The sequence below is a fragment of the Schistocerca americana genome, chromosome 1, assembly GCF_021461395.2.
Source record: "Schistocerca americana isolate TAMUIC-IGC-003095 chromosome 1, iqSchAmer2.1, whole genome shotgun sequence".
Classification (NCBI taxonomy): Eukaryota; Metazoa; Arthropoda; class Insecta; order Orthoptera; family Acrididae; genus Schistocerca; species Schistocerca americana.
Window position 1 is genome coordinate 1,221,663,950 of NC_060119.1, and position 19,563 is coordinate 1,221,683,512.

Below are 19,563 nucleotides of genomic sequence, written 5' to 3' on the forward strand. Positions count from 1 at the left end.
GTCTTACCCACGCGAGCCTAGCAACTACTTTAGTGGTCAGTTAGAAAGCGAAGAGAAACATACTGACCTTAGTTTCCACATTGTGGTCCACCCACTTAAAGAAAAGTTTCTATTCTCCTATTGCTTTCCGGGAACAGTACTATGATTTAAATAAAAGTATTAGGTTCAGTTAAAAATTATATTACGTAAAGTTTCTCACGTACAACACTAGGAAATTCACTACGTTCAATTGAAAACAAGTCTTTCTATTCTAACAGCACATTTAGCGGTTCAGAGGTGACCTATGCGGTATGTCCCTACCAGATTGCCTTTCGCCATGACTAAAAGTACTTAATTGAAAGTTTGCAATAAATGTTCAACGTTAATGCTCGCCATAAAAGTAGAAATAAAGTCAGTACTTGCCACGCGGAATTGTAATTCACACGGACGGCACACTAACGGTTACTTCGCGAATTTTAAGCGATCCAGGACGGTGTACAGTCGTCGTGAGTTCACCATCCGTTTTTACGCGCTTTGTCACAGTTCCGCTCTGACGTCATCCGAGGCAGAGCGCGATCCGACGTTCGACACACGTGGATCTAACCCTGGCTGAATGTGAAGTTAACCTTGCTACTGCCCCTCGCGCTGTGTTTATATAGGTTCCCGAGCGGACGGCTGAAGGAACTTCTGTTGTCTACTGCTATCTGCATACTGCAGCAGCCTCCGAACGACCGCTTTCTCGGGCACATAAACTTTAATAACATATTTACAAATTAATTTTTTACTTGTATTCAATTAAGTTGTTTGAAAGCACAAAAAAAGTTTCAGCTCGCTTGAATGAAAAATTTGCCTTCTAGAATTTTTATAGTGGAACTAGCGGTAGATAGTTACCTCTGAACCACATCTTTACTCGAACTTATGTCAGCAGTTATTAATACTACCACTCCCAATTTTGGTATAGCTCTATCCATTGGTATGTTTTATCATCCACTTTAACCAAAATTCTCTACCGTTAAAATTACACGTATTTGATCTACAACAATTGAGTACATTTTAATTACAAAATTGGTTTTTACTTAATTGGCCGGCCGCTGTGACCGAGCGCTTCTAGGCGCTTCAGTCCGGAACCGCGCTGCTGCTACGGTCGCAGGTTCGAATCCTGCCTCGGGCATGGATGTGTGTGATGTCCTTAGGTTAGGTAGGTTTAAGTAGTTCTAAGTCTAGGGGACTGATGGCCTCAGATGTTAACTCCCATAGTGCTTAGAGCCATTTGAACCATTTTTTTTTTACTTAATTGCTCAAAAACTATAAGAGGTAGCTTAACGTTGTCTTTCAGTTATTATTTTTGGGGTGAACTGAAACATAAAACAAATTTTCATGTTTCTATGTGTATTATTTGGCGATTTTTATTTTTCCTAAAAACGAGGATTCCGGCGTTAATTTCTGCTGTATGGTTTTTTGAAACTTGCACCCTTATTTATGAGCTCTAACTCGACCTTCTGACCAAATTCTGGCTTTCTAGCTTCATTATTTAGAGCCACTTATTTTTCTCTTAAAACGGCATTTTTACGTATACTATTAAGTCTAGAACATAAAGACTTGGTATTTGGAACATTATGACACTAAAGTATGTTTTAACATAAATTTTGATTTTTAATTTTATACTCAATTGTGGTGCAATACTTGCGCGCTACGCGCAGATGCATCAAGGTGACGTGCCGCTGCTACCAGTGAACTGGGGTAAGTCCCGGCGCACTCGTTCGCCTGTGTATCTCACACACGATACAGCGCTTGCTTTGCTTCACATTGACAAAAAGTAATGTAGTTTCACAGTACCTGATATTTTGTGAGAAATGCTGTGAGCTTCATACTGTGCCAACCACTCGAGACATTCTTCTTCTTTTTCGTTAAACAGGAGAAAAGGCAGTATGGATTTTGGAGCTACAGGTATTACATGTCGGTCGGTTGGTCAATCTGTATTTGTTAATTGGTTGGCGAGTAACTGCTGTACCGTGTTTAGAAGGGTTCCAATCTGCTATGTCTGAAAGAGAAACATCTGTGATAGCTGCGCCGCGCGGGATTAGCCGAGCGGTCTAGGGCGCTGCAGTCATAGACTGTGCGGCTGGTCCCGGCGGAGGTTCGAGTCCTCCCTCGGGCATGGGTGTGTGTGTTTGTCCTTAGGATAATTTAGGTTAAGTATTGTGTAAGCTTAGGGACTGATGACCTTAGCAGTTAAGTCCCAAAATATTTCACACACATCTGAACATTTTTTTGTGATAGCTGCATTGCATCTATTGCATGCAGCTGAGGCGAGGGTGTGGGAGAGGTTTGTTCATTTTGGAATAGGCAAATGCAATAAACAGACTATACAAGCAATTTAAATAAGCACACAAGCAAAGAAAACTTCTGCAGCGCCCAGCAGGTAATACTGAATAGAAAAAAAAGCACTGTGAGAGACACTGTTGAAACATGTAAACACACTCCTACAAAGAAAAGACAAGGTAGAATTAAGGTGTCAGTAAAACACAAAATCCCACGACAAAACAAAACAGAGACAATCTGTGGCAGCTGGTGACTCTGGGTTGTCAGTACGTTATAGCTCCTATATCTTCGGCACCCTGTTATTCGGACATCTTGTTGCCATGTTGTTGTGTCTAGCAATCCTGCATACTCGATTCACTTGACAAACAATCCATCAACTCGTATTAATGAGTTTTATTATAACAAAACCTTTACAAATACTTAACTTTGATGTGTGTCACAAGCAAAGGGTGACATACAAAATAATTCTCATTCGAATGGAGAGAAGTCTTCCGAAGTAAGAGTGATTTCAAGTGTGCCGCAGGGGAGTGTCGTAGGACCGTTGCTATTCACAATATGTATAAATGACCTTGTGGATAACATGGGAAGTTCACTGAGGCTTTCTGCGGATGATACTGTAGTATATGGAGAGGTTGTAACAATGGAAAATTGTACTGAAATGCAGTAGTAGCTGCAACGAATTGACGCATGGTGCAGGGAATGGCAGTTGAATCTCAATGTAGACAAGTGTAATGTGCTGCGAATACATAGAAAGAATGATACTTTATTATTTAGCTACAATCTAGCAGGATAGCAACTGGAAGCAGTTAATTCCATAAATTATCTGGGAGTAGACTCCTCAGGGAGTCACACCTAGTGATACGTGGCTGGCGACCACGGGGCCCCGAGCTGAGTCCTGGCATTGCTTTCACTTACTTATGCCAGGCTCCTCACTTTTATCTTTCCTGTCTGGCCACCCTCGGCCAACTCTTCTTCTTTTCCGACCCTGACGCTATTAGGTTTCAAGGGCTAGGGGTCTTTCATTTTCCAACCTATACTTCTCATGCAGCGTCTGACCCGGAGCGGGCGGCTGCAAAAGGCGTCTGTATCCCATGTTAGGGGCGGCCTCCAGAACTGCGGAAGGCAACGGAATACCACCGCAGATTATCTTCCCTGCATAATGCAGTCTCCATTTTATGCGCAAAAAATGGCTTCCTCTCACGTTAAATCAGTGTCCGGAGGTAAAATAGTCCCCCATTCGGATCTCCGGAGGGGACAACTTGAAAGGAGGCAAAAAATCAAAACGAGAATTGGTACCTGGAATGTCAGAACTCTGCTACAAGCAGGAAAACTAGAAAACCTTAAAAGAGAGATGGAAAAGAATCATATGGACCTCGTAGGAGTTGCTGAGGTAAGATGGAATGGACATGGAGGGTTGCAGTCAGATGAATATGTATTCTACTACTCAGGAGGAGAAGTAAAAGGAATTAATGGAGTAGGAATGATTATGACAAAGGAATTGGCTAAATGTGTGGAATATGTAGACTATGCAAATGACCGGGTTATTGGTGTAAGGCTGAAAGGAGCACAAGAAGATTTACTGATTGTCCAGGTGTATATGCCAACTTCAGAACATGATGACCAAATTGTAGAGGAAACGTACAGTGTAATAGAGAGAATAATGGACGAAAATAAAAAGTGCTGCAAAATAGTAATGGGAGACTGGAACGCCATTGTGGGAGAAGGGAAAGAGGGAAACATAGTAGGCAGTCATGGTCTTGGAAAGATAAATGACAGAGGTGAATTGTTAATTGACTTCTGCAGGGAAAGGCAGCTGATAGCGGCAAACACATGGTTCAAGAACCATAAGAGGAGGCTCTACACTTGGAAATCACCAGGGGATAAATACAGAAACCAAATCGATTTTATACTGGTAGAAGAAAGATACAGGAATGGAATCAAGAAGGTGCACACATTACCAGGTGCAGATATTAATAGTGACCACAACTTACTTATGGCAGAAATAGAAATAAGAATGAAAAAACTGAGAAAGGCGACAATGGTGAAGAAGTGGGATTTAGAGAAGATAAGGTCCAACAAAGAACGAATTACAGAAATGCTGTCTCGGGACTTTCTAAACACATTACGAGACAAAGAAGCACCTGATAATGCCAACGAGTACTGGAATATGCTGAAAGAAGGAATCATTAAAGCAGGACAGCAAAATATAGGATATGTAAAAGGGAAAAGGTCAAAAAAACCATGGGTCACACAAGAAATGATTTCCAAGACGGAGGAGAGAAGAAAATTGAAAAACAAGAACACTGAAGATGCAAGAAAGATATACCGAAGGTTAAATAACGAACTGCGAAGAGAAACAGAGCAGGCTAGGAAAAAATGGCTAAAAGAGGAATGTGACGAAATTGAAGAACTGGACAGGAAGGGAAGATACGACTGACTATACAACAGAGTAAAGTCTATGACATGGGAACAAAACAGAGCAGGAAGTGCTACTATGGAAATTTTGAGTAAAGACGAAGAGGTAATGTACAAAGATCGTGACGATGTCCTCCAGAGATGGGAAGAATATATAAAAGAGCTATATGACACAAATAGCAAACCAGAAACTCTGGAACTTGAATCAAACAACAGTGTAAGTGATGAAGAGAAAGGACCGACCATCGTAATGGAAGAAGTAAAGTCTGACATTGCTGCAATGAAAAATGGCAAAGCGGTAGGTACAGATACAATACCGGGAGAAATATTAAAATGCTTGAACCACAATGGAATAAGAGAAATATTGAGGTTATGTAATAAAATATATGACAGTGGTGAATGGCCTGAGGACTTTTTGACAACAGTAATGATTCCATTACCGAAAATACTCGACGCGCAAGTCGCCAAAGTGGCGTCAAATCGAAAGACTTGCACCAGGCGGGCGGTCTACCCGATGGGAGCCCTCGTCACACGACATTTCATTTCATTTCACCGAAAAAACAAGGAACAAAGAAATGCAGCGAGCACAGGACAATCAGCTTCATTTCACATGCAGCCAAAGTGATGTTAAGAATAATTAATAAAAGACTTGAAAAAGTAATAGAGGAGAAATTCGGCGAGGAGCAGTTTGGCTTTAGACGGGATACGGGCACCAGAGATGCAATAGGGCTCCTACGAATCTTGGGAGAAAGGTTTATTGAAAAAGGAAGAGACCTATATATGTGCTTCATCGATTTAGAAAAGGCATTTGACAATGTGGATTGGGACAAGCATGTGGCTATTATGAGGGAAAAGAGAGTGGATTGGAAAACCAGAAGACTTATAAACTCATTATACCTTTATCAAAAAGTTTCAGTTAAAGTGAGAGGAGAAAGTACAAACTGGGTCAGACTAGGGAAAGGAGTAAGACAAGGATGCTGTTTATCACCTACCCTTTTCAACCTGTACCTGGAAAATATGATTGACCAATGCTCATTAGATGACAAAGGAGTAGAAATTGGAGGAAGAAGAGTAGGGTGCTTGAGATTTGCTGATGACATGGTCATTCTAGCCACAGGGGAAAAAGAATTACAGGATTTGGTGGACACCATTGCAACTAACGGAAAAAAATATGGAATGAAAATTAACACAAATAAAACAAAAGTATTGGCAATAGGAGGAAATAAGGAAATAAAAATTGTGCTGAATGGAGAAACACTAGAACAGGTGCAAATTTTTAAATATCTTGGAAGCAGGATAGACACCGACTGGAAGTGCACCACAGAAATTAAAACAAGGATAGCAATGGCAAAAGAGGCGTTTTATAAGAAAAGGAGAATCTTCTGCAGCGGTCTGGACAGAGAACTCAGAAAGAGACTCATAAAATGTCTTGTATGGAGTGTTCTTCTATATATGGCGCAGAACCATGGACTATGAGGAAAAAAGACAGAGAAAGGCTGGAGGCTTTTGAGATCTGGACATGGCGGAAGATGGAAAGAGTAAGTTGGATGGACAGAGTAAAAAATGAAGAGGTACTGTGAAGAGTGGGAGAGAAAAGACAGTTACTAGATGTAGTAAAGAGAAGAAAAAGAAATGGGATTGGGCATATATTAAGAAAGAATGACGGACTGATAAAAACAGTTTTAGAAGGTTACGTAGAAGGGAAAAGGAAGCGAGGAAGGAAGAGATTCCAGATACTGGATGACATGATGGACGGTACAACATACAGCAGCCTTAAGAAGGAAGCAATGGATCGCAGAAAATGGAGAGGCAAAGGACCTGCTAATATAGCAGATAACTGATGATGATGATGATGATGAGGCATTAGGAGTGATTTAAAGCGGAATGACCATATAAAACTAATCGTCGGTACAGCAGATGCCAGACTGAGATTCATTGGAAGAATCCTAAGCAAATGCGCTCCAAAAACAAAGGAAGTATGTTACAGTACACTTGTTCGCCCACTGGTTGAATACTGCTCACCGGTGTGGGATCCCTACCAGATAGGGTTGATAGAAGAGATAGAGAAGATCCAACGGAGAGCAGCGCGCTTCGTTACAGGATCATTTAGTAATCGCGAAAGCGTTATGGAGAGGATAGATAAACCCCAGTGGATGACTCTGCAAGAGAGACGCTCAGTAGCTCGGTACGGGCTTTTGTTGAAGTTTCGAGAACATACCTTCACCGAGGAGTCACACAGTATATTGCTCCCTCCTACGTATATCTCGCGAAGAGACCAAGAGGATAAAATCAGAGAGATTAGGGCGCACACAGAGGCATACCGACAATCTTTCTTTCCACGAACAATACGGGACTGGAATAGAAGGGAAAACCGATAGAGGTACTCAAGGTACACTCCGTCAGGTGGTTTGCGGACCATGGATGTAGACGTAGATAATTAGTCTTCTTCAGAATAGACAAACAACTGTGCTACATATAGATTGCTAATGACGAGGCTACGATGCGTGGGCTAACGAAGTGGCTAACACTGAAGTTGCTATCGAAGTGGGCGCCACCAGTCGGGCGTGGCACTTAGGTCCTCTTCACGTAGAGGCCGCAGCTGTCGCGTTGTCATCCTGGATGGAGGTCAGTCAGCATGCAATTGGCTGACGTCTTTTCCCAGCCTTCTCTTCTCTGTCGTTCCCGACTGGCATGCCGGCGCTGACTTTACGCCGTAACAGGATACACAGGCAGCGTGTATCAGTATTTCTGCTGTGAACTTCCAATCACTTTTTGAGTCCATGTTAGGTCGAGTTCCTGCATTAAGTTGGGCAAAAAGAGGTCCAATAGTGTATTTTTAAAACTGAAATCATGGTAAATGCGGATCTGTCTTTCTTTAACCAATATTCTAAGTTGTAAGTATTGTGTCTCACTGTTTAAAGGCACAAAACGCGTGGGTGTTTTCAGCTCGTTACTAAATGCAAGTAAGGAGGAGGCCGAGTTGATAGGAGCTGAAGGAGTCCAGGTGCAATAAAATGCGGTACGGCACGCTGTTAGAGAGGAGGATTATTATTCAAGAAACACATAGTACAATGAAATTACTTATCTTCAGTAGTTTGTAGGACTGCAGCTGCGCCTACGAACTGACAGTCTCGTAACATGGAATACCACGAACTAATACAACGTATTCTCAGGGACTAAGCATGATGGGCCCTCCTCAGAGAATCAATGCAAACATTACAGAACTGGCTGAGGGCCGATTATGAAAGTGCGTCTGCCTAGGCTGAAATCCAGCTAAGAAGTGAACGAGGCACACTCCAGTTCCGTCGAGCTGCACAGCCCGCTAGAGTGCGCTGTGCTCGGCAGACGACGGGCTGCCAACCTTGTGTTGGCGCGGCGTTGTAGTAGTCTCTACAGTAAGGTCAGCATTGCTTTGAGTGTTATTATTGCTATCCGGTACCACTATTTTTTACTATTGTCGTTACCGAGTAATAAATTAAAAATACTGAAACGCTTCGTTCAACTTTGGTAATCAGTCACATTCAGAAAAAGCTGTTTAGAATTGGTATGAAAACGCCATGGTCGTGCTGTCGAAAACGATTAATTTAGTGGTGATCTAATCTGTTGTTAAAAGAACCTCGATGGTGTTTGCGTAGAAGATAGGCTTCGCTCACTTTCATATCGATAGTACTACACACAGACTGTTAGGATACATGTATTCCGGCTGTGCAGGGGGTGGGGGGGGGGGGGGGGGGCAGGATGGCGACAACAAGAAATTGAAAGGCGCAATAAAAAGAAGAAGAATGCTTCTTCTGAGTTCTGTGTTTATCCATGTTCTCATTCGGCAGACCAAGTGGAATTCTTTTTCTACAGAAGTCGGCTGACATCTAAAGCACTTATCCTTAATTATGAAAATTCGAGACTAAGTTTTCATGGAGGACCCATGTTTGATTCGCGGTGTGGGACGGATTCATCTTCTGTGCGAGAACTAGAACAGGGTGCAGTCAGCCTCACTATGTGAATAACTGAGGAGCCACTTGAATAAGAGTTCGTGTCTCCGAGTTGTGGGAAATCGACAGTGGCAGGGAGAGCATTGAACTGAAGTGTACTCACAGCATGCCAGCCATACAGAATCCGAATAATGCCATTGGCATTGCCGGTCGATACTGTATGAACCGACAGGTGCAATAGACAGGGCTTCAGTTTTCTACGTGTGGCCATTGTGCAGACAACTATAAAATTACGAATGCATTTTTAAAATACGTGTCATGAGGAGGAACGGCAGTTGATTTTAAGTGAACATGACGAATACTTGTGTTACTTTTGTAAGAAGAAGTCTTTTCCTCAAAATATCTTTAATATTTTTGCTGCATTCCATGTCTTCTTCTTCTTCTACTTCTTCCTCTTCGTTTCACATATTAGGCAGATTACCTGTCACGGTAGTCCATTTCTTGTATGGTCTTCCTACGCTTCTTCCAGTGAATTTATAATTGAGAGCCTTATCAGGACTCTTTCTCTATCCATACAGTCTACATATGAGTTTAATTTTCTCCTATTTTTCTTTTTTTGGGTTATATATTTCAAAATCTGTCCATGTATCTTCATTTCATTTTCAATCTTCCCTTGAACATTTCTTTAGTTGTATTCTACTTTCTTGGCGTCTTGTTGTTGCCAATGTTTCACTCCCATAAGTAAGGATTGGTAGTGCTTTTGTTTTACGAAAGTTCAGCTAGCTTTCTTGGCTGCTTTCACTCTGCAAAAGTTTTGTCATAGTTCCACATATGAAAATAAATGTATTTAATTTTTTCCACATCATGGTTATATTTGTAAGTGATCGCAACCTAGATATTTAAAAAATTTTCGTTGTTCCACGACTTTATTATTCAAGACTCTTTTGGATCTTACTGTTTGCCTAGAAATGCAATCACTTTCGTTCTATCTGCCGACAAAGTTAGGTTGTAATCCGAGGCTTTCTGCTCTAACTTATCAACTAACGGACTCCCATCTGAAGGTCATCTTCATTCTCTGTAATCAGAGATAGGTCATCTGCATATGAAGTTACATACAGTCTAGCGCTTCCATCTAAGAGAACATTTATCTTCATCATTTTACAGCATCCATGTCGTACCTACTTGTTTGCGTTCATTAGCTTTGTTGTTATATTTTCCATATCTATAACCATTTCAATGTTTGTGTATCGACTCTTAATAACATTTATGAGGTGAAACGGATAACCTCGTTCAGTCATGGTATTCCGTAGTATTTCTCTACTCACATTCTAGAATGCTTTCTCAAAATCCACAAAAGCAATACGGGTTTCCCTACTGATCTCTCACCTCTTTTCTGTAACTTATCGCAGTGTAAAAACATTGTCAATAGTTGATCGTCCTTTTCTAAAACCAGATTGTTCCATAATATTTTATGTCCTGCATTTAGGATTTTGGCATATAATTTATAGCCTGAATCATGGAAGCTTATGCCTCGATAGCTACTGCATTTATTTTATTGCCTCTTTTAAAGACAGATATTGCTTTAGTTCTCAGCCAGTCTTTTGATACTGTCTTATTTCTCCAATGTTGATTAAATACATGAAGAAGCCTTGTCTCTAAGAGTAACCCTCCATATTTCCGCAGTTCCGTATTAATACCACCTAAATCAGTGGCTTTGCTATTTTTGTAACTTTTAGAGCTCACATCAGTTCTCTCACATAAATATCGACCAGGTCTTTTGTGTCATTTAGTATCATCTTACTACAATGTTTTACAATGAGCCATCTACTCGGAAAATCCACCGGAAAAGTCTAGAACTTGAATGGTATTTTTCTATGAAAATCTCAGTGAAAGAAATGTGACAGTCGGTTTTCATTAAAAAATGCGACATTCAGTTTGACAGTTCTGCAGTCGTATGTTTTCAAAACAACATCAAATTCGGCATTGAACATTGATAATTTGCGAAAAAGAGTACAATTAAAAGCGATACTTCAGTGAGTTATCGGTGGTGTTCGTATCTTCAGTGATGCAAAGACTGAGTTGATGTCAGTTCGTTGTCATGCGGTGCGTTGGAAGGATTCAGTGCCTTTAAGTTTGTAGTTAATTTCTTTGGAAAAATGCGACAAGTCGGCGTCCGCTCATTGCGGGTCAACTACATGGTCGTCTAGTCAATGAGACTGACGAAGAGTGTAGACAACGTCAGGCGGCTAGTCGAATAAGAATTATATAAAACACAATCTGTTAATCCGGTTTGCGAGAAAGAACAAGGCAAACTGTGCTATAAAAATGTGCTGTTTTGTTTTTCTTTTCGCCGTCATTTTCAACAGGGAACAGTAAATTTGTGTTTATGACTAACTTTACAATCCTGTTCGTAGATTAAAATCGTGCGAAATATCGCCATTGAAGCAGCTGAAAAGGTCCGTCTCTTACCCCGTGTATCAATGACTGCTACGAATTACCTGTTCCTTTTGACTTCTATTCCCCATCAAGGTTTCGACTGCAGTAACAATAAATAAGGTCAGAGAGAGGGGGAGGGGACGAGGAGATGGAGAGAGAAAGAGGAGGAAATGGAAATGAGAAGGGTGGAAGGTATCGACAGAGAGATAAGGGAGGAAAGATGGATAGAGTTTGGGGTAAGAGAAGTAGGGGCAGAAAGGAAGGGGGTGGGTAGATGATGGACATAGACAGAGAGGAGAAGGAGGAGGAGGAGATGATAAAGGCAAGGGGGAGAAAGACAGGCATAATGAAAGAGGGGAGAGAAGAAAATTAGGACGGATGTACAATTTCCTTACACATTTAAAAACTGCAAAGTATTGCCAGATTCACTAGTTGCTGATAAAGCTTTCACACGATTCTGCGTGCACTTTGCGAGTAATGTATTTCGCTTGTCTTTATATTACCTACGCTTTTGATTAGTGGGATTATTTATGTATGTTTTACAGTAATTTGCATCTCCGTCTTTTCTGGATTCTTACACCTGATGAGGACTCAATAAAGTCGAAACGTGTTAACTCAACACATGTGATCCAGACAAGGGTTTTTCGAACAACGGTCATTCAGATTAGCTTCTAGTGGTCCGCTTCTCCCGAAGATTCCGTGCTCTCGCAGCTTCTGGTGGAGAGAGAGAGAGAGAGAGAGAGAGAGAGAGAGAGAGAGGATGCGGAAGGGGGAGAGAGTTGGCGGACAGCACCCTGGCGGCGTGGTAGCCGCACCTGGCGCAGTTGGTGCGTCCGCCGCCAGGGGCGCCCCGAGCGCCGTTGTTATTGCCCGGCGCGTGACTCGCCAAGTTACGGCCCCGGCGGGAGCGGTGAATTTTTCACCACCTCTGAATTGCATATTAAGTATTGATATCATCACTGGGGCGGCGCGCGGGCAGAAGCGACACGGATCGCTTGATTATTTAGCCGCCGCCTCGCCGGGACCTGCAGATTATTAAATGCAGCGCCGGCAAACCGCCCCGCCGTCTTCACGCCTACGCGTAGCTCCGCGGCGCCCCCAGGACGGTCTAATTACATTCTGCATTACGGCGCTGCGGTGCGCACAACGCTCGCCTTTCCGACTTCCCCAGGGCGGAAATTCGTCCACACCCTCGCACGCCCGGTTTATCTTAACGCTCCGTAATAAGCTTCCTGTCACCAGTCGGTCCCGCCCACGTCGCAGAAATACGGTGTAATTTAATTGTCTCACAGCGACCAATTCTTACATTATGAGAGCAACTTCCGCGGAAAATCAATAAAATGTGCAGAGATTTCCGAGATTTCAGTTTAATGTCTACACTTTCCGTTACATCTATATTCTGCGAATCCATGTAGCGTGCTTTGCAGACGTTACTTCATTTCTGTGTGATAAACGCTACGACAGGTACTCATACAATTGTGATTATTACCTTGAAAATGCCTTTGGTATTCAATAAGTAATGCAATACATATTTTTCTCGGGCAATTTCCGTTTTAAAAACTGCTGAATTTCCAGAATGAAATTTTCACTCTGCAGCGGAGTGTGCGCTAATATGAAACTTCCTGGAAGATTAAAACTGCGTGCCGGACCGAGACTCAAACTCGGGACCTTTGCCTTTCGCGGGCAAGTGCTCTACCAACTGAGCTACCCAAGCACGACTCACGGCCCGTCCTCACAGCTTTACTTCTGCCAGTATCTCGTCTCCTACCTTCCAAACTTTACAGAAGCTCTCCTGAGAACCCTGCAGAACTAGCACACAGTTTTAATCTGCCAGGAAGTTTCATATCAGCGCACACTCCGCTGCAGAGTGAAAATCTCATTCTGGAAACATTTCCCAGGCTGTGGCTAAGCCATGTCTCCGCAATATTCTTTCTTTCAGGAGTGCTAGTTCTGCAGGGTTCGCAGGAGAGCTTCTATAAAGTTTGGAAGGTAGGAGACGAGATACTGGCAGACGTAAAGCTGTGAGGACGGGGCGTGAGTCGTGCTTGGGTAGCTCAGTTGGTAGTGCACTTGCCCGCGAAAGGCCAAGGTCCCGAGTTCGAGTCTCGGTCCGGCAGACAGTTTTAATCTGCCAGGAAGTTTCAGTGCTGAATTTCTTTATCCGCTGTAGTTTCATGAACGTCCGCTATGGGGGCGCTATATGAGGTCCTCAAACTGGCGTCTGTAACGGAAGTCCCCAGCAAGCAGAGGACTGTCATTGAATTTCTTTCGGCAGAAAACCAGAGCGCTTACAGAACGTCTGCGGAGACCTGGCAGTGGACGAAAGCACGGTAAGTCATTGGGCGAGGCGCCTGATATCATCACAACAAGATCGCGCAAACCTGTCCAATCTCCCGCGTGCTGGCCGGCAGCGCACACCTGTGACTCCTGCAGTGTTGCTGTGTGCGGACACTCTCATTAGATGTGATCGGCGGATCACAATCAAACACCTCGCTTCACAAATGGACGTGTTTGTTGGTAGTGCTGACACACCTGTCCACCACATGTGGTTCTCAAAGGTGTGTGCCTGCTGGTTTCCTCGCCGAGTAACAATAGAGCAAAAAGAGCAACGATGGACTACCTGTGTGGAGGTGCTTCCGCCTAACTAGGCTGATCGTGACAATTTTTTGTCGAACATCGTCACAGGCAATAAAACATGGCTTCATGACTTCGAACCAGAAAAAAGGCCATCCATTTGCTGGCACCACACAACTTCCTCTCCGAAGGAAAAGTTCAACGCCGGATCCTCAGCCAGCAAAGTGATGGTGACGGTCTCCTGGAAGTCTGAAGGGGTTATTCTGCTCCCTCATTGAGCAACGATCAACTCTGAGGTGTATTGTGCTATCCTCATGAAACTGTATAAACGACTACAGCTTGTTCGTCGCCACACAAATACAAACAAACGTCTCCATTACAAGGACACAACAAGTCTGCACACCCGAGAAGAGCTCAAGAAATCACATTTGTCCATTCTTCATCAACCACACCTTACAGCGTAGATCTCTCACCTTCCGACTTCTATGGGTTTGGTCCAATGAAAAGTGCATTCCACGAGAAGCAAAACGGGCATGATGACGACTTACTGATGCCGCAAGACACTGGCTCCGACGTCGACTAGTAGAGTGTCACCATGCGGGCATACAGACCCTCTCAGTAAGGAGGAATAAGGCCATCGCAATGATCGGAAATTATGTTGAACAACGGGTTATTGTAGCCAAAAGGATAGGGAATAATATGGTGTGCTGGAATCCCGAATAAGGCTTTTATGTCGTATTCATCAGATACACTTGGTGTCAAACATAAATAAGGTAGCAGGGAGAAACTCCTTTAGATCGAAAGTAGTTGTTGTTGTTCTGTGGCTTGCTTGTACGCAGCAAGAAAATAGCCCGGTCGCATAGCCAAATAGGGTTAGGCAACATCACGGCAGAAATGATGGCAATACAGGTTAGAAACAGTTCTCAATAATTTATTAACAGAAATTTTACTCTACTTAATATTAGTACACCGGCAAATTTTTTTTTTCAATGTACGATCGGTCAAGGATTTAAAACCACAGCGAAAATCAGAAGAAGCTTTGCACACATGTAATGTGCCATCTTTGGTATGCGCATCGATCGCGTAAGTCAGACTATTCAGTTATGAGCGCACAGTGAGCACATAAAGATGCTTGGAACAATACAGTCTCGAGCCAGGCGTGAAGTGCATGCTGTCATTCGATGTCTTCATGCTGAGAGGTTCCACCTGATTTCACGCAGCCCACATAACGTAACAGCTATGCGTGACAGCAAAGTGCTGCAATAGTCGGTAAGTTGGTTGGTTGATTTTGGGGGAGAGGACCTAACAGCGAGGTCATCGGTCCCATGGGATTAGGGACGATTGGGGAACGAAGTAGGCCGTGCCCGTGCTAAGGAACCATCCCTGCATTTGCCAGAAGAGATTTAGGGAAACTACGGTGCGCCAATAGTGCAGGAACTTTGAAGCAGAATGTACAGACTTTCATGATGTAGGTGGTCAGGGAAGGAAGCGAATGTCAGTTTATGATCCTGTTCAGCTAGTGGATCAAGCTATTTGAGAAAGTCCTCTACAAAGGGCAAGTCAGAACAGAAAGAGAGAAATGTTGTCATCAGGAAATGTCCTTCTTCAAGACTAGCTCGGCCGCACTCTGTTGCTGCAACAAACACGCTCCTTCAGCGTTTTGGATGGGAAATATTTGATCGCAAACCATACATCCCGCTGATTTTCGTATCGTTACTCACATGAACCACTAACTGCGAGGACAGCATTTCGCTACAGATAACGAATTTCAGAGACACGAACTGAAGACTAACGAACAGAATTGGCGGAGAGCAGAGATGTCTGCCTTTATGACGAAGGCACTGGAAAGTTGGTAAAACGCTACGGCAAATGACTAAGTTGATGCAGTGACTATGTAGAGGAGTAGCTGAAATGTGTAGCTAAATGTTGCAAAGAAAACATTTTTTGTCTTCACTGTGGTTGCCATTTCACGACCGAAGGGATCTTGAAAAAAGACATATTCCTCGTGTGAAGCTGATGTGTGGCCGTGTTTAAGTTCACTGGGAATCCGAATCCCAGCCCAGCCCGAGTATTGATACAGAGAATACGTGAGGGACCATCTTGCTACGTACTCCTGCTACGTGCTGCGGTAGTAAGTGCTGCCACAGCCACAAATATGTCACATGGAGACCGCCGCTTACGTGTGTCTGCCGATAAATATCGCGGACCGTTTCTTACCAGTAAGTCTCTAGCTGGCCTTTGAGACCTTGATTACACGCCATTGAACAGCAGAGTTTTGACTTTATATTTGTGATCTGGATAGTTCCCAGGACTGTGGTACAAGCTTAACACGACTTTGCTACGTGATGGACTTGCCTTTGGTTAGCCATTCACTTCCTGAACTCCACCATCATCGACCTCACAAACCACCTGTTTGTGTCACCAGTCTCTCCGTTACGGCCAGTGCTACCGATCATAAACGGAGTTCCACTTACACATCTACATCCACGTGATTTCTCTGCAATTGACAATAAAGTGCCTGGCAGAGGGTTCAATGAACCACCTTCAACTTGTCTCTCTACCATTGCACTCTCGATCGGGGCGCGAGCAAAACGGTCACTTAAATTTTTCTGTGCGAGCCTTGCTTCCTCCTATTTTATCGTGATGATCATTTCTCCCTATGTATGTGGGTGCCAACAGAATGTTTTCGCAATCGGAGGAGAAAACTGGTGATTAAAATTTCACGAGGAGATTCCGTCGCAACGAAAATCGCCTTTGTTTTAATGATTGCCACTCCGATTCACGTATCGCGTCTGTGGCACTATCTCTCTCCTATTTCGCGATAACACAAAACAAGCTGCCGTCGTTGAACTTTTTCGATGTTATCCGTCTGTCCCACCTGATGCGGATCCCACACCACACAGCAATACTCCAGAATAGGGCGGGCAAGCGTGACGTAAGCATTCTCTTTAGTAGACCTATTGCACCTTCTAAGTGTTCTGCCAATGAATCGTAGTCTTTGGTTTGCTCTACCCAAAACATTAACTATGTGATCGTTCCAATTTAGGTTATTTGTAATTGCAATACCTAAGTATTTAGTTGAATTTACAGCCCTCAGATTTTTGTGACTTGCCGCGTAATCGAAATTTGGCGGATTTCTTTTAGTACTCATGTGAATAACTTCACACTTTTCTTTACTCAGGGTAGGATAGAGAAGCACTGATCGGTCTATAACTCTGGTCTATTCCCGAAGGCAATGAACGATAACTACACGGCCCAATCACATTGATGTGACTCAACTTATGTTCGACGTCTGCGTGCGATAACCACTCACACATGGCAGGTGGCTGCACTAGAAGTGGAAGGGGTGTAAAGAGTATCAGGGGGACACAGAAACAGGGCAATCGTTGTCGTAACGTGGAAACGGAGCGATTTACCAGACGTGCAAAAGTGCATGACCATTTGCTTTCTGGCCAAGGGTGGAAGCAATTCCGAAACGAGAGCTTGTAAACTGTTCGCGTGCTGCTTTGTTTAAAAATACACTGTGCATCGAAAAATGGCGCTATCGTAAGCCGGCGCCGAGGCCACTGTGGTGTAGATGACAGGGATGGAAGATGACTGGAGAGCAGTGTACGGACGAATACACGAGCAACTGCTTAGCAGCTGGCCGCCCAGATGAACCAAGGGGCTACAGCTAGTGTCTCCTGAAAGACAGTTCAGCGAACGTTGCTGCGTATAAGCTTCCGCAGCAGACGCTTAGCTCATGTAACCATGCTGACTGCTTCTCATTGGTGACGAAGGCTGGAATTTGCACCACAATACCGCAGCTGGACGTCCAGTGATGGCGATAGATGCCCTTTCCAGATGACTCACGTTTTATGTTCCATCGCACAGATGGCTGATGGCTTGTACGGCCTTGGTGATCTAGTCTTCTGAACGGCACAATGGATCAGCAAAAGTACGCGTCTATCCTTGGTACCATGTCCACACCTACATGCAGTATGCGTCTATCCTTGGTACCTTGGCCACCCCTACATGCCGTACGCGTCTATCCTTGGTACCACGTAGACACCTACTTGCAGTACGCGTCTATCCTTGGTACCACTAGACACCTACTTGCAGTACGCGTCTATCCTTGGTACCACGTACACACCTACTTGCAGTACACATCTATCCTTGGTAACACGTACACACCTACTTGCAGTACGCGTCTATCCTTGGTACCACGCACACACCTACTTGCAGTACGCATCTCTCCTTGGTACCACGTACACACCTACTTGCAGTACGCGTCCATCCTTGGTACCATGTCCACACCTACATGCAGTATGTGTCTATCCTTGGTACCTTGGCCACCCCTACATGCAGTACGCGTCTATCCTTGGTACCTTGGCCACCCCGAGCGAGGTGGCGCAGTGGTTAGCACACTGGACTCGCATTCGGGAGGACGACGGTTCAATCCCGTCTCCGGCCATCCTTATTTAGATTTTCCGTGATTTCCCTAAATCGCTACAGGCAAATGCCGGGATGGTTCCTTTAAAAGGGCACTGCCGATTTCGTTCCCCATCCTTTCCTCACCCGAGCTTGCGCTCCGTCTCTAATGACCTCGTTGTCGACGGGACGTTAAACACTAATCTCCCCCCCCCCCCCCCCGCCACACCAGCATGCAGTACGCGTTTATCCTTGGTACCTTGGCCACCTCTACATGCAGTTACAGTACGATGGCATCCTCCAGCAGGATAATTCAACGTGTACCGCAGCTCGCAGTATATGTGCGTGGTTCGAAGAGCACCAGGATCGGTTTATTGTACTCTCCTGGCCACCAAACTCCCCGGATTTAAACCCAATCGAGAATCTGTGTGAGCATCTCGATCGGGCTGTTCGCTTCACGCCATGGGCCCTCAACCGAGAAACCTAGCACGTCTGTCTATGACACAGAAGTCGGCATGGCTCCACATCCCTGTCGGTTCAAATGGCTCTGAGCACTATGGCACTCAACTTCTGAGGTCATTAGTCCCCTAGAACTTAGAACTAGTTAAACCTAACTAACCTAAGGACACCACACACATCCATGCCCGAGGAAGGATTCGAACCTGCGACCGTAGCTGTCTCACGGTTCCAGACTGCAGCGCCTAGAACCGCACGGTCACTTCGGCCGGCATTCCTGTCGGTATCCTGACTCTCTTCGTGCACGTCTCGTGTTGCAAAGTGTGGTTATTCAGTCGTCTGACAGGGTGTCACATTAACTTGAATGGACGGTGTACAATCTCTTGCAGGAAGTCAATTTGCTATTCTTGGTGGCCCCTGACGCGATCCCGATGCTGCCTTGAGGTACTGTTGATACTGTTGCTGATACTGGAGATGGGTATCTGCGATTAACGAAGTGATGTCCATTTGGGCACTCTTTAAGTGACCTATGGTGGAAGCATAAAGTACATCTTGACTTGTGACTCCCTCGCTGGACGGTAGGCTGAGCTCAGTGTTGGCTCAATTCTGGGAAATTCGACGCTTCTTCTTTATATGATTGTGTTTCGTACCTTCCAGGCAACACAGCAACTTGCAAACAAACCATTTGATTACAAGACTTAACTTCTATCCCATCAAAATAAACACATTATTTTTCTCTCATCATCATCATCGTCATCATCATCATTATTTAAGACTGATTATGCCTTTCAGCGTTCAATCTGGAGCATAGTCCCCCTTATAAAATTCCTCCATGATCCCCTATTCAGTGCTAACACTGGTGCCTCTTCTGATGTTAAGCCTATTACTTCAAAATCATTCTTAACCGATTCCATGTACCTTCTGCTTGGTCTACCCCGACTCCTCCTACCCTCTACTTCTGAACCCATGAGTCTCGGGGTAACCTTGCTTCTCCCATGCGTGTAACATGATCCCACCATCTAAGCCTGTTAGCCCTGACTGC